Raw genomic sequence first — 17,379 nt, 5'->3', positions numbered from 1 at the left:
TGCATACGAATACATTCATTCTTAAAAAAATAGTAAAGAATTGATAGAATGAGTGCCCCACTGACAAAAATTTCAAAAAGTCAGATTGTGGAATTGATTCTTAGGTTTAAAATTTATTACATATAGGCAGAAATTTTGAGAAGTTAGGTGACTGGGAATATAAGAAGGAAGTACAATCACCTACAGAAGTGACAACTGAAACTTCAACTAGAAGACATTTGAGAGAACAATTTGGAATAGAAAGTCACCCTGTGATATGTTCACATCTAATGTCAGAATGAAAAATCACAAAGAGGGAAGAAAAGAGATAGGCAAAGGAGACAGTCATAGAAAACTGCATAGCAGTTTATTTTTTATTTTTTAAAATTTTATTTATTTATTCATGAGAGACACACAGAGGCAGAGACACAGGCAGAAGCAGAGGGAGAAGCAAGCTCCATGCAGGGAGCCTGATGCAGGACTCGATCCCAGGTCTCCAGGATTATGCCCTGAGCTGAAGGCAGACGCTCAACTGCTGAGCCAGCCAGGCGCCCCTGCATAGCAGTTTAGAGGTAATAGAAAGCAAGTATAATCTTTGTTAAATTCCACAAAAAGTCAAGAATGATTAAGAAAAAGACCATTTGGTTGAGTTACCAGTATGTCATGGGTACCTTGGAGAAAATGGTTTTCAGTGGAATAATAGAATAAAAAGTACGATGAATTAATAGAGTTAAGACAGTGGGAAGAGGCCATATGAGATATATTTGAAGTTAAGGGAAACCTGGGAAAATCTATGTTGAGAAATATTTCTCTATGAATATTACATATTTCTGTGTGGTATAGGTCTTCTGAGCAAAGGGCTTTGCATAGCAAACATCCTTGAAATAGAGATGGTGTCTACCTTAAGTCCAGAGGGAAGATTTGTTTCCTGACTAGAAGAATAGAGAATATCTCCCTCTCTGGAGATATTCAGGTGTGAGGGCAGGTGATGGTCTTCCTATCCTTCCTTGTTTACTTTCCAGAGTAAAGATAAGATCTGACTGTCCGCCTCCTTTCATTTCAGGGTTCTTCCTCTGTAACATACCTTGCTGCAGGCACAAATAACATCAGGCCCTTACTGTGTTAACCATGTGGGAATTGGGGCTAATGACCTGATGCAAGATATTACTTTGGTTGTTGTTTTTGCCATGAGTAATAAATGGTCTTTTTCTCTGACCCATGGGCCTTGCGTTTTCTGTCAGTATATGTATATATAACTGTGGCAAGCTAATCTGTTAGCTTCAAGTAAGGTAAAGTCTCAGACTTTTCAGTTTCTGATTTAATAATCTGCTGGCCAGAGATAAACTAGAGATAGTGAAATGATAAATGGAGAGCAGGGGAGAGGAAGGGAGAGTTCAATTGTTAAAGAAGGCTCTAAAAGAAGTTGGTTAGCCCTGAAAAGGAAAACATACTTTTGAGTCAAGAGGTTAGAAGAGACACTTGAAAAAGTAGGAAGTCTGCAGAGAAAATTTAGAATAATCTATAAACCAGCTCTGTTAAAATCAGAAATTTGGATGTAGCATGGATATAATCATTTTGATATAGAGAAGATAGATGAGAGAATTGGGCAGATGGATTCTATTTTTTTCTAGTAAAGTAGGAGGCAAGGTCATATCCTGGGAAGGGATGTTAGATTTAAGCACTTATAATATGGAAAACATTTGGAACACATGAACAGAAGGGTTATAAAGGAATATATTGAGAAGAATATAGGTCCAGCTAAAGTCAGGTAGTTGACAGTGGATACAGTCTGCAAGATTTCCTAATTTTAAAATTGAAACAACCTAATAGGAAAAAAAATGGATGCCGTTATAAAAAGTTCAAATAACTAGATTTCATTTTTCATGTAATAATTTAAACCTGTAAGATGTAAAACTATCATAGAGAAAGAAAAAGTGGGTGAGTAAACTATATTGTCACAGCATAAAGCAAAGAAGGGGAATACTAGATTGACCATAGGTTCTAAGTACAAAAGACATCACAAGGAAGAAAACGGAGTAGAGAAAACAGAAGTGGTAAAGTAATCAAAAGTTAGTATGAGGGTGAAAAACAGATAAAAGGATGATTCCAAGATGTTTAAGGGAAAAGAGGTTAGAAAGACTGGTTAGAAAGACTTGCTCCTTTTTCTTTTTCTTTTTTTTTTTTTTTAAAGATTTTATTTATTTATTCATGAGAGACACACACAGAAAGAGAGAGAGACAGGCAGAGGGAGAAGCAGGCTCCATGCAGGGAGGCTGAAGTGGGATTTGATCCCGGGACTCCAGGATCAGGCCCTGGGCTAAAGGCAGCGCTAAAGATGGCGCTAAACCGCGGAGCCACCTGGGCTGCCCTGCTTCTTTTGCAATAGTCGACCCAAGGTGTGGCCTTGCTGTTGGGTGGCTCAAATAGAAGGGGAGGGTTTTAGGGCTCTAAGAAGCCATTGAATTGAGACACATTGGATGGATTATCAATATCGGCTTTGAAAGAAGATCTATATAACAGTAGACCAGGCCAGAAGAAAGAAAAGCTGATTCATCCAGGAAAGTGGAAGTTATTATTATAGCCAATGATGACCTAATCAGATGGCATGGATTTCAGGGATGATGATAGTACAATATCAGTAGGTAGTACTGGGAAACATAATATAGGCTGATTGTTCTTCCCAAAATTGAGATGGGGGGAGCTTATCCTTATATACAAAGTGTGATCTGGAAAAAGCTAGATTTTAGTGAAGGCATTTAAAAGTTTCAAATGAAGAACAGAATGGGAAGAGGGTGGGAAGTGTAATAAGATTACAGATCATATACAGGGATAAATAATGGGCATGAGACGGAGTTGAGCAGAATAAGGAAAGAATTAAAGGTCAGCTATCAGCTGAGATATGCAGAATGTTACAATGCATCATAGATTCAACCAGGTGCTTAAGTCACACTGAGAGTATAATAAGGTTAAAAACAATGATCTGAGTAGATTCCAAGTATTTATAAATATAGCTAATAAAATGTGATCTTGAGTAAAAAAGAAATTAGTAATATAAAAAAGTCAAGCAATTATATATTATTTGTTAAGATAGTGAAGGGAAGTTCATGAAACATAATAAACATGTACTTTACGTAGATTTTTTTGAAGTTTAGAATAGTAAATAACATACATCTAAGTACCTTGCTGATGTCAATTTATGACAGAGGGGTCATATCTTCTTCCTAGGTGTTTCTGAATATCAGAAAAACTAAATAAATGGGCCATTTATAGAAGGATATTGTTTTTTTATTACGAAGGTATGAAGAATTACAATAGAATATCAGTCATCAAAAAAAGAAATCTTACCATTTGCAATGACATGAATGGAACTTGACGGTATTATGCTAATTGAAATAAATCAATCAGAGAAAGACAAATTATCATATGATTTCATTCATATGTGGTATTTACGAAACAAAACAGAGGATCATAGGGGAAGGGAGGGAAAAATAAAATAAGATGGAGTCAGAGAGGGAAACAAACCACAAGAGACTCTTAACTAAAGGAAATTAATTGAGGGTTGTGGGAATGGGGTGAGGGGATGGGGTAACTGGGTGATGGGCATTAAGGAGGGCATGTGATGTAATGAACACTGGGTGTTATATGCAACTGATGAATCACTGAACTTTACCTCTGAAACTAACAAAATACTATATGTTAATTGAATTTAAATATAATTTTTAAAAAGTCTGAAGAATTATATGGGTTGGTGTGTATCAAATGTTTTTCATCATATAACCCATCTTTCTCCCACAAAATAGTGGCCCTTAATTCAGAAAAAAATATTTAGAATTTTTGAATTAATAAATATTTAAAATACTGTTATCAGCATACTTTTATTAAAATTTTTTATTTTATTTTATTTTTTAAAGATTTTATTTATTTATTTATGAGAGATACAGAGAGAGAGGCAGTGACACAGGCAGAGGGAGAAGCAGGCTCCATGCAGGGAGCCCGTCATGGAACTTGATCCTGGGTCTCCAGGATCAGGCCCTGGGCTGAAGGTGGTGCTAAACTGCTGAGCCACCTGGGCTGATCCTATTAAAAAAATTTTAACCTGGGGATCCCTGGTGGCTCAGCGGTTCAGTGCCTGCCTTTGGCCCAGGGCCTGATCCTGGGGTCCCGGGATCGAGTTCCACGTCGGGCTCCCGGTGTGGAGCCTGCTTCTCCCTCTGCCTGTGTCTCTGCCTCTCTCTCTCTCTCTGTCTATCATGAGTAAATAAAAACTTAAAAATTTTTTTTAACCTATTTTTAAAAAAGATTTTATTTATTTGAGACAGAGGAAGAGAAAGCATGTTCGAGGGGTGGGGCAGAGGAAGAGGAAGAAGCAGGTTCTCTATTGAGCAAGGAGCCAGATGGAGGGCTCGATCCTAGAATCCTGAGATCACAATTTGAGCTGAAGGCAGACACTTAACTGACTGAGCCACCTAGGTGCCCCTTAAAATACTAATAAGTTATCTGCAATTGTTTTTCCATTTTAAAATGTCAACTCCATGTTTTGTCTCTCCTCCTCAAATAAAGGGAAGAAAGATCAGAGTATGACAAATACGTTTTATTTGTGAATGTTATCTAATGTAAGTTTAATTAGTGAAGGTATCCCAAGATTTGAGGAAGAGTTAAACTGGAACTATATGTTATTTATTGTTTTTCATTGCATGTGTAACTATGTTGCTTCGAAATGGTAGGTACTGAAATCCTTACAGAACGAATGATTTTTATAGAATTTCTTTTTGTCAAGTTGATTTTTCCACTTTTGTTAACTTCAAATAGAAACTTTATTGGAGGGCAACCCCGGTGGCGCAGTGATTTGGCGCCGCCTGCAGCCCAGGGTGTGATCCTGGGGACCCCGGATTGAGTCCCGCGTAGGGCTCCCTGCGTGGAGCCTTCTTCTCCTTCTGCCTCTCTCTCTCTCTCTCTCTCTGTGTCTCTCATGAATAAATAAATAAAATCTTAAAAAAAAGAAAAAAAAAACTTTATTGGAGTTTTCATTGGAATTTTCAAATGTATACTTTATTGGAAAATTCGGAATTGATGCAAAAATGAATTATGGTGAATATAATCTCTTCTCCATGGTGAATAGATAGACATAAATATCCATCTATGTAGATTACTTTCACAGACCTAGCTATTCATAGTTTCCATCTCAATTGCTTAAGTTCCCATGAAGAGTAGTGCACCATTTTCAACCTTACCGTTGCTATTGCTCGCATTAAAAAAAAAAATGAGGCTTTAGCTCCTCTAGTTATAAATTGAATTGATGGACTTCTTTCAGATGTTCTCTTTCAATGCCTATATTTCATTTTTAAGAACTCTTTCTTTTAACCTTCAAAGTATTTTTTCTTTACCATAGCTTGTTCTTTCTAGGATACATAGGATATAATATCTTTTTGTCTCTTAGGATACTAATAACTTTTTCTTTTAAGATTTTATTTATTTGAGAGAGAGTGCACGAGTGGAGGAGAGGGGCAGATGGAAAGGGAGAAGCAGACTCCTTGATGAGCAGAGAGCCTGACATAATGCCAGGACCCTGGGATTATGACCTGAGCCAAAGGCAGATGCTTAACTGAGTTTCCCAGGTGTCCGAGACACACTAGACTTTAAAACAAAGACTGCAACAAGAGACAAAGGCACTATATAATAATAAATAGATGATCCAATAAGAAGATATGACAATTGTAAATATTTATGCCCTCAACATATGAGCACCCAAATACATAAAACAGTTAATAACAAACATGAAGGAACAAATCTGATTTTAATACAATAATAGTAGGGGACTTTAACATACCACTAACATCGATGGATAGATTATCTAAATAGAAAATCAATAAGGAAACAATAGCTTTGAATCACAGACTGGAACAGATGGATTTAACAGATATATTCAGAACGTTCCATTCTAAAAGTCTACTATACATATTCTTTTCAAGTGCAAATGGTACATTCTCCAGAATAGATCACATATTAGCTCACAAAACAAGCCTCAACAAATTCAAGAAGACTAAAGACATACTATGCATCTTTTCTGACCATAACGCTATGAAATTAGAAGAGTCAGCCAAAAGAAAAAGTCTGGAAAGACTACAAATATATGGACGTTAAATAACATGCTACTAAACAATGAATTGGTGAACTAGGAAATAAGAGAAGAAATAAAAAAGTGTATAGGAACAAATAAAAATGAAAATATGATGGTTCAAAGCCTTTGGGATGCAGAAAAAGTGGTTCTAAGAGGGAAATTTATAATAATACAAGACTACTTTAAGAAACAAGAAAAATCCCAAATAACCCAAACTTAGACCTATGGAACTAGAAAAAGAACAACAAATATAAAACTAGCAGAAGCAAGGGAAAAATAAAGATTAGAGTGGAAATAAATGATATAGAAACTAAAAAACCAAAGAACAAATCAATGAAATCAGGAGCTGTTTCTTTTTTTTTTTTTTTAAAGATTTTTTTTTTTAATTTTTATTTATTTATGATAGTCACACAGAGAGAGAGAGAGAGAGGCAGAGACACAGGCAGAGGGAGAAGCAGGCTCCATGCACTGGGAGCCCGACGTGGGATTCGATCCCGGGTCTCCAGGATCGCGCCCTGGGCCAAAGGCAGGCACTAAACCGCTGCACCACCCAGGGATCCCAGGAGCTGTTTCTTTAGGAAAAAAAGAATCAATAAAATTGACAAACTTCTAGCCAGACTTATTAGGAAAAGAAAAAAAATGAAATAAATAAAATTACAAACAAGAGAGGAGAAATAGCAACCAAAAAAAATGCAGACAATTATAAGAGCATATTATTAAAAAAATATGCTAAGAAATTTGACAGCCTGGAAGAAATGGATAAATTCATAGAAACATATAAACTACCAAAACCAAAACAGGAAGAAACAGAAAATTTGAACAGATAACCAGCAAAGAAATTAAATCTGTAATCAAAAACTCCCAACAAACAAAAGCCCAGCACCGGATAGCTTCCTAGGTAAATTCTACTAATAAATTAAAGAAGAATTAATAACTATTCTTCTCAAACTATTCCAAAAAAACAGAAAAGGAAGGACAACTTCTAAATTCATTCTACGAGGCTAGCATTACCCTGATACCAAAACCAGATAAAGACATCACACAAAAAAAGAAAACTACTGGTCAATATCCCTAATGAGCTTAGATGCAAAAATTCTCAATAAAATACTAGCAAACTGAATCCAATGACACATTAGAAAAATCATTCATCACGATCAAGTGGGATTTATTCCTGGGTTTCAATAAGAACATTATATCAATAAGGGAAAATGTAAGAACCATATATCATTTCAATAGATGCAGAAAAAGCATTTGACAAAGTATAACATCCATTCATGATAAAAACTCTCAACAAATTAGGTTTAGAGGGAATATACCTCAACACAATAAAGGCCATATATGAAAAACTCACAGTTAACATCATCATTAATGGAGAAAAACAGAGCTTTTCCTCTAAGGTCAGGAGCAAGACAAAAATGTTCACTCTCATCACTTTTATTCAACATAGTACTAGAAGTCCTAGCTACAACAATCAGACAACCAAAAGAAATAAAAGGCATCCAAATTGGTAGGGAAAAAGTAAGACTTTCACTATTTGCAGATGACATGATGCTCTATATAGAAAGCCTGAAGACTACACCAAAAAACTGCTAAAACTGATAAACGAATTCAGTAAAGTTGTGGAATACAAAATCAAGGTACAGAAATCTGTTGCACTTCTAGCCACCAATAATGAGGCAGCAGGAAGAGAAATTAAGAAAACAATCTCATTTACTATTGGACCAAAAATGATAAAGTACCTAGGAATAACTCTAACCAAAGAGGTGGAAGACCTCTACTGTATAAACTATAAAACACTGATGAAAGAAATTCAAGACAACACAAAGAAATAGACATTCCACACTCATAGATTAGAAGAACAAATATTCTTAAAATATTTTAAAAGCAATCTACACATTTAATGTATTCCCTATCAAAACACGAATAGCAGTTTTCACAGAACTCAAACAATCCTAAAATTTGTATGGCACCACAAAAGACCTTGAATAGCCAAAGTAATCTTGAAAAAAACAAAAGCAAAGCTGGAGGCATTGTAATTACATACTTCAAGTAATACGACAAAGCTGTAGTAATCAAAACAGTATGATATTGACACAAAAATAGACACATAGATCAATAGTACAGAATACAAAATCTGGAAATAAACCTACAATTGTATGACCAATTAATCTCAACAAAGCAGAAAAGAATACCCACTGGGAAAAAAAGTCTCTTCAAAAAATGGTGTTGGGAAAACTAGACAGCAACATGCAAAAGAAAGAAATGAGACCACTTTCTTTTACCACACACAAAAATAAATTCCAAATCTAAATGTGAGACATGAAAGCATAAAAATCATGGAAGGCAGTAACTTCTTTGACATTAGCCATAGCAACTTTTTTCTAAATATGTCTCCTGAAGCAAGGGAAATAAAAGCAAAAATAAACTATTGGGACTACATCAAAATAAAAAGCTTCTGCACAGTGAAGGAAACAATCAAAAAACTAAAATGTGACTTATGCGGTGGAAGAAGATATTTGTAAAGGGTTATTATTCAAAATATATAAAGAACTTACACAACTCAACATCCAAAAAATAATCCAAAAAAATAGGCAGAGATACGCATAGACATTTTTCCAAAGAAGACATATAGATTGGCCAACATACACACACAAAGATGTTTATCATCCCTTACCATTGGTAATACAAAACCACACACATCTGTCAAAATGCTAAGAAAAACAGCAAAAGAAGTGACAAGTGCTGGAATGATGTAGAGAAAAAGGAACTGTTGAGCACTGTTGATGGGAATGCAAATTCATGCAGCCACTATGGAAAAGAGTATGAAGGTTCCTCAAAAAGTTAAACATAGAACTATGCTACAATTTAGTAATTGTATGACTTGGTATCTACCCAAAGACTATGGAAACATTAGTTTGTAAAGATGTATGCACTCCCATGTTCATTGCAGCATTATTTACAATAGCCAAACTATGAAAGCAGTGCAACTGTCTCTCAATTGATGAACGGATAAAGAAGACACACACACACACAGGGATATTATCCAGCCATTAAAAAGAATAAAATCTTGCCATTTGCAATGACACAAATGGAGCTAGAGAGTGTAATGCTAAGCAAAATGAGAGAAAGATATATACCATATGATTTCACTCGTATATGGAATTTAAGGAAAAAAAAAAAAAGAGAGAGAAAGAGAGAAAGAGAAATCAAGAAACAGAATCTTAACTAAGAGAACAAACTGATGGTTACCAGAGGGGAAATGGGTGTGAGATGGACTAAATAGGTGATGGAGAATATGAAGTGCATTTGTTACAATGAACACCAGGTGATATATGTAATTGCTGAATTGCTATATTGTACACCTGAAACTAATATAACATTGTACGTTAACTAACTGGAATTAAAAACAAGTTTCTTCTCTCTGCTTCATCTGTTTTCTTTCAAGTTGTTTAAAAATGATGTTATACAATCAAATTGGGGTGTTTTGTTTTATAGTCAAACAAAATTCCAGGTTAATACTGAATATAACATATGTAATTTTGTTCTCACCTGAAATTCCACTAAAACAATAAATAAAGGGATTTTCTTAAAAGGCATAAACCCCCAAGTTTGAGTAGAATGGGAAAGGATACAATAATAAAAATTTGGAAGCTAGAAAGCAGGCCCATGTGTGTACAGAAAAGTTAAGATAGGGGCACCTGTGTGGCTCAGTGGTTGAGTGTCTGCCTTTGGCTCAGGTCATGCTCCTGGGGTCTTGGGATCGAGTTCTGCATCAGGCTTCCCTCAGAGATCCTGCTTCTCCCTCTGCCTATGCCTCTTTCTTTGTGTCTCTTATGAATGAATGAATAAAATCTTAAAAAAAAAGAAAGAAAAGTTAACATAGCATGCTTAAGACTGTTAATTTAGAAAAGCCTGTTTGTAAGGTTGTTCTTTGGCTGGTATTTGAGAACTTGGATTTCAGGAGGATTCAGACCATTCCCTAAATGATAAGGGTGTTTCATCATGCCTAAACTGTGCAAACAGTAAGGTATATACTCAACATCTACTTTCCTTTTGGGAGCCTGGAATTTTGGTATGTCTTAGGCAGAGAGTGCTTACCTGCTTTAATCCCAATAAAAATACTTTGGCACTGAGTTTCTAATGAGATTCTCTGGTAACATTTCACATGTGTAATTATATATCATTACAGAAGGAATTAAGTATATCCTATGATTCCTCTGAGAGAGGAATGCTGGAAGCTTGTGCATGGTTTCCTCTGGACCTTACTCCATGTGTCTTTTCCCTTTGTTGATTTGACTGTATCCTTTCACTGTAATAAACTATAATCATTAGTATAATAACTGTGAGTCCTTCTAGCAAATTATCAAGGCTAAGGATAGTCTTGGAAACTCCCAAGAGAATATGTGACTATCCAAAAAGGATGAATCCCAAAGCAGTAGGGAGTAGGGTTCACAACCAACCTAATATATATTTCAGAATCTTCAAAAGATATAGGAGCCAAGAAAATAAAGTACTACTGAAACTGAGAATGGGGGTTGCTAAAACAGGTAGATAAAAACTATTTAATGGCAGTTAAATCCCTAAATCTATTTACTACTCCATGCCCTGGAAAAATGCCCCTTATTCATCCTGACAGATATCTGGATGTTTATTTTCTAGAGAGATTCCTCTGGCCTGGAATATGAAAGTTAGATGCCAGGCACAGTTGATAGTTTGGCATCATACTAAAAGCAGAGACTTTAACAATGAAAACCAAGTACAAAATTCTCTCATCTCTTACCCTCTTCCCCAATTAGGTTCTCAAAAATGCTGTAAACTAGACCTCTATTCTTCTTTTTTAAAGATTTATTTATATATTTGTTTGTTTGTTTATTAATTAATTTATTTATTTATGATAGACATAGAGAGAGAGAGAGAGGCAGAGATATAGGAGGAGGGAGAAGCAGGCTCCATGCCAGGAGCCCAATGCTGGACTCAACCCCAGGACTCCAGGATTGCGCCCTGGGCCAAAGGCAGGTGCTAAACCACTGAGCCACCCAGGGATCCCTAGACCTCTATTCTTTAAAGGATTAGAGTAGTTTTTCACCATGAAGAATCTGATCATCCAAAGAGGAAAGACCCAAATTTACCAACATCAATCGTTCCCTAACAAGTTGACCAGTCAGATCACCCAACAATGTGTACATCCCTCACCCATGTTTAGAGCTTCCATTCTTAATTATGAATAAAAATCCAAGTATAGCTCAAGAGTTTTTAATTAAAGATAGAGATCAAACAAGCAGGAAAAAGAAAACTATACAGAAAGAAAAAACCTAAACAAAAAATCCTATGGTTAATAGAAAGATAAGATACTGTAATCATGAAACAAAATAAGATTCTATTAATAAAAAATTCAGAGACTAAAAAAGAGCTCATATAAATTAAATATGTTGATAGAAATGAAAAATAAGAGGTCTGGAAGTTGAAGAAATCACCTCAAAAAAGTAGAGCAAAAAGACAGAAAATAAGAGAGAAGAGGTAAAAGGATTTGTCTTGGGAGGTCCAACAGCCAAATGTTAGGAGTTCCAGAAAGAGCAGAAACAAAGGAGGAGAGAAAATCATTGAAAAATTAAAGAATGTATCCCTCAAGGATATATGTGACTAAATTGAAAGAGCCTGTTCAATGTCCATCAAAATGGATAGAAAACAGACTCATATGAAGAAATAATTCCTAATTTTCCCTAATCCTTAGGGAAAATTATCTCCAACCTAGAATTCTATAGCTGTCTAAACTATGAATCAAATATGACAGAATAAAAATATTTGACATGAAAAGTCTCAAAAAACTGCTTACCAAGCACCCTTTCTCAAGAAGGTACTGGAGGATTACTTCGCTGAACAAAAGATAGGCAGTGAATGATTAACTCAGGAGGCCTGAGCTGCCTAACTCTGCATATTTCAAAGAAAGGCCCTTCCCTGGCTCTTGGAAGGTAATTCATAAATCCTCCATGATACCAATGTCTTTGTTTACCTAGAGCCTCAGGCCACACCAAATAATCTATGCTAATAATGTGATTTATTGTGGAAACCCTGGGTCAAATGGTACCAATTTTGATCTTTGAGGAGGCTGGAGATTAAGAAAAAAAGGTCTGCCCCAAAGACACCCCATGCTTACATCACTGACCTCCCAATAAAAACCCTGGACACTGTGCCTTAGGTAAGCTCTCCCAGTTAGTAATACTTCACAGGTGTTGTCATATATTGTTGTAGAATAAATGCTATATGTAAGACTCTGCCTGGAGAGGACAACCAGAGCTTGTCCCTGGTCTCTTCTGTACTAAAAGAAACTTTGGGATTTAATCCAATAATTTAATTTCACAAATAACAAAGATGAGCTTTAGAGATTAAATGCATTGTTAAGGAACACATAGGAAATTGAAAGGATTAAAATCCAAGTGTCCTGACTCCTAATTCAAGACTCATAGGAATGTTGGTTTTCTTTAATATATTTGCACATTTTGGTCTGTGATGGTATATATACTTCAAGTTAATTCCCTAATTTTTTTAATTCCCTAATTTTTAAGGTGACAAATACTGCTTTATTAACAGTGGTGTCATCCATATGTCACAGCAACTACTTGTTAGTTGTTCAAGATTTGAAGAATTGAAAGGTCCAAGAAAAATGTATTCAGAAACCAAATTGTTTAGTAAAATGTAATGACCTGAAGCAGTTTAACACCTTCATTTTGTGTTGTTTTGGATGGTACCAAGGTCCTTTACCACACCCTTTACTTAACCATAAGTATTTTTAAAAGCGTAAATAAAATTATCCAGGAATGAAGTATTAGTTTTATGAATGAGAAGAAAAATTTGTGAGCTTTCATTATCAAGAATCACCCTGAAATATAATAGATTACTATGGACTCTTCATTAGTTTAGTATAGACAGCTTTTTGAAGATAATTTAACATATTTTATGTTAAGGAATATACAGAATCTATTTCTGAACTGAGAGTCTCACTCATTATAGATTTAGACTTCTTAGGAAACTGATTTAAATTGAATTTGTGTTGAAACTGTTTTATCCTTTAAAAAGGTTTTTCTAATACCAAATCCCCCATTGTATATTACTGATTTTTCATAAAGCCTTTCATGCTTTTTGAACTAGGAAGATAGCAGATTGCTTTTTGAAAAGATAGAAAAATAGAGCCAGATTCATTGGAGAATATTGGTCTGACTGATAATGGTGGAGAAAAAATAGGCAGAATATATCAGAAGAAGCAATAGAATAACCTAGGAAAGGAAGGAACAGAAGGAACACTGCGCTTACTTTCTTTTCATCTTGATTTTGTTAAAAGCAGCAACAGTTTGAACAAAATCAGTTTGAACATAACGTAATTACATTAGCTTAACACTTTCTAATTCCATGGTATGACAGAAAAGTTCCCCAGAGGACATCGAATCACCTCAAATTAGCCCAAGTGTTTCCATTAGCAATTGAATAAAGTCCTATACAATAACTGAAGGAAAGAGCAAAAAAGTTTAAGAAAATGTTACTTAACATTTTTTTTTTAATAGAGTGGGAAGGGGAGAGGGACAGAGGGAAACAGAGAGAGGGGACAGAGGGATACAGAGAGAGAGCATCTTAGGCAGGCTCTACACCCAGCTCAGAGCTGACCTCTGCTCAATCTCACAACCCTGAGATCATGACCTGAGCAGAAATCAAGAGTTGGATGTTTAACTGATTGAGCCACCCAGGTGCCCCTACTTAAGCATTTTTACCCTGAGACTGAAGCTGAAAAAAAATTCTAGAGTGTGCTCAATGTGCTATTAAAAATGGCACCTATAACTGAGTTTTTTTTTTTTTTTAAGATTTTATTTATTTATTCATGAGAGATACAGAGAGAGAGAGAGGCAGAGACATAGGCAGAGGGAGAAGCAGGCTCCACTCAGGGAGCCTGACGTGGGACTCCATCCTGGGACCCCACCCTGAGCTGAAAGCAGACACTCAACCACCCAGGCATTCTATAACTGAGTTTTTGTAAAAAATTGTAACACATATATTTGAAGTATCCAGCCGGAGCTTATTTTAGAAAGCAAGTAATTCTAAATGTTTACTTATGTCCTAAACAAACCAAACTTTGATTAGTTTTAACATGATAGGTATAACTTTTTAAAATTGGCATTCATGAGACTCCTGGGAGATGCAGTTGGTTAATCATCTGACTCTTGGTTTTGGCTCAGGTCATGACTTCAGGATCTTGAGATCAAGCCCTACAGTGGGCTCCACACTCAGCGCAAAGTCTGCTTGAGATTCTCTCTCCCCCTCTGCCCCTACTGCTCATGTGCTCTCTCTCTCTAAAATAAATAATCTTTTAAAAAATAAAATTGACATTCATATCACACAGAATTCACAGTGTATTCACAACTCAGAACTCACAATTCACACTGTATTAAATCTTAGAACTAGGTCATAAGGTAAGAACAGTTTTTCTTTTTTAAAACCCTCAAATTCCAAGGGCGTCTGGGTGGCTTAGTTGGTTAAGCATCTGTCTTCAGCTCAGGTCATGATCCCGGGGTCCTAGGATTGAGCCCTACATTGGGCTCTCTGCTCAGTGGGGAGTTTGCTTCTCCTTCTTCCTCCACCCCCCCACATTCTCTCTCTGAAATAAATAAATAAAATATTAAAAAAATAAAACCCTTAAATTCTAGATTGCTTTATTAATGTCAGACTATTAGAATTAAAGATGTCTTGGATATCAAGGAGACTAATCACTTTACAAATTAAACAAATGGCCCAGAAGAGTAGCGATTTGGTAAACATCAATTAGTCAAGTAAAACAGACTTTGGACTAGAACTCAGATGATCAGACTTCTAGTTCAGGGCTACTAAAGTTACACTACTTTAAACAGATCTCTAAACAAAGTTAAAATTAGAAGATAACAAGGACACTTGATTTATAAAAGTTTGTCTTTATTTAAAACAAATTAGATGAAAACTTATACTTTGCTGAGTTAGAGATTCTGATTTTCTTGTGAAGATAGAAGAAAACATTTAAGTTCCGTGAATTTGTTCAACTGTCCAAATCAATGCATTGATCACATACATAACAGTATTAGACGCTTAAGCACATGCAAAATTTCCTTCAAAATATATGTACAATAGTGGCTGACCTAAATAATATATAGTGTAGTGGAGGGAGGCAGACATCAATGGTATGTCATGTGATATGTGGTACTTTCTTTATATTTAGTCAGACTCAGAACACTGTAAATTTCCCTTAAGTAAAAGTGCAAATTATTCAGTTCATTTTAACTAATGTTAATGAGTATTAACTATAATTCAGCTTTGTTACATGGAAATTATAAAGACAAGATTGTGCTGACTTGTTTTGTTCCTTTAAGCAAGATAACACAGAAGTAAAATGGGGAGAAGAAAATACAAATTAGTAGCCCATGGGTTGGGTTTTACCTACGAAATGTTTTGTTTGGGGATGCCTGGGTGGCTCAGTGGTTGAGCATCTGCTTTCAGCTCAGGGCATGATCCCAGGACCTGGGATTGAGTCCCACATCAGGCTCCCTGTGAAGAACCTGCTTCTCCCTCTGCCTATGTCTCTGCCTCTCTAGGTCTTTCACAAATAAATAAACAAAATAATAAAAAAAGACTTACTCTTAAAAAAAATGTTTTGTTTGACTTATCCAGTGTTAGTCTGTGGTATTTTGAACAATACTTCAATACTCTGTCATTATTAAAAAGTAGATTTCCCATTAAAAAAAAATCCAAACTTCTGGGTGCCTATGTGGCTCAGTTGGTTAAGCATCTGCCTTTGGCTCAGGTCATGATCTTGGAGCCCCGGGATTGAGCCCTGTGGTGGGCTTCCTGCTCAGCAGGGAGTCTGCTTCTCCCTCTGCCTCTCTCCCTACTTGTGCTCTGTCTCTCACTTTCTTTCTCTCAAAAAAAAAATGTTTAAAAATAAATAAATAAATTCAAAATTTTGATTTCTCATGATGATTTTGCAATGCCAGCTCACAGCTGGACCTGAATTAATGTGGCTGTTCTCTTTAGATATGAGCTGTCTAGTTGACTACACTCACCTACCATCCTGTTATCTCTCAAAGGGTAGTGTCCAGGATTCTCTAGGCATTTGAATTAGGTACCTCTGTTTTAAAGCAAATGTTCTTTTTGAGATGAGGAGGTAGATAAAGGAAAATATAAAAAAGAAAACATGGGTAGAGAAAGTTCTGTTGTGAAATTATATATTCAGGGATTCCTTTACCCCAGAATATTTAAGGTATGGTGAACAATGGTTTCATTCACTCAATGAATATTTATTAAACACCTAATACATGCCAGGTATTAACTTAGCTACTAGGGATATAGCATGAACAGATTTGGTCCCTATTTCTATAATGCTTACACAGTTCAGTAAACTCCCCACATAAATCACACAAATACAAAGTTGCAAACGTGTGAATGATATGAAGGAAAGGAGCATAGTGCTCTGAGAGTCTATAATTTTGGAATCTAATCTGGTTGGATAGTTGGGTGAAATCTTTCCTGAAGAAATGTCACTCTGGAGCTGAGGGTTAACTAAGCAAAGGAAATAATATTCCAAGAAGAGGGAAAAGAATATGGAAAGGTTTGGGGGTAGAAGGAAATATACAAAGAACTGAAAGAATGCTAAGTATGGTTGGAGTGGTGAGGGATAAGGAGGAACACAGTAGTATAAAATGAACCTGGAACAACACGGTAAAAAAAAATCAAGTAAGTAAATAAGTAAGTAAGTAAATAAATAAATATCTGACTTTGATTTATTCTGCTCTATTATCTATATGTCTATTTTTGCCCACTATTACAATGTCTTGATTACTGTAGCCTTACAGTAAGTCTTATAATCAGGTAATATGCTTCTCCAACTTCTTTTTCAGAATTGTTTCATTTATAAGTCCTTTGTGTTTCCACATACATTTTTAAAAAGATTTTATTTATTTACTTGAGAGAGAGAGACTGCATGAGTGGGGGTGAGGGTGGGGGAGGAGCAGAGGGAGAGGGAGAAGCCAGCTCCCTGCTGAGCAGGGAGCCTGATGGAGGGCTCAGGGTTCAATCCCAGGACCCTGAGATCATAATCTGAACTGATGGCAGATGCTTAAGTGATTGAGTCACCCAGGCACCCCCGTATACATTTTTAAATCATCTTGGCAACTGCTACCAAAAATTCCTGCTGATATTTTAATGGGGATTGCATTGTATATATAGGTCAATTTGGAGGACAAGTGACATCTTAAAAATAATGAACTTTCCAG

The 17,379-nt window shown here is 35.8% G+C and overlaps 1 protein-coding gene across 1 annotated transcript in view; it reads right to left on the bottom strand.

Annotated features, from left to right (window-relative positions):
* The window catches only part of GPR137C (G protein-coupled receptor 137C), a 64,971-nt gene that overhangs the window by 32,874 nt on the left and 14,718 nt on the right, over positions 1 to 17,379 (bottom strand). The window lies entirely within an intron of this gene.

The sequence above is a fragment of the Canis lupus genome, chromosome 9, assembly GCF_048164855.1.
Source record: "Canis lupus baileyi chromosome 9, mCanLup2.hap1, whole genome shotgun sequence".
NCBI lineage: Eukaryota > Metazoa > Chordata > Mammalia > Carnivora > Canidae > Canis > Canis lupus.
Note: the sequence above shows the minus strand (reverse complement) of the source record. Positions and strands in the feature narration are given on the sequence as shown.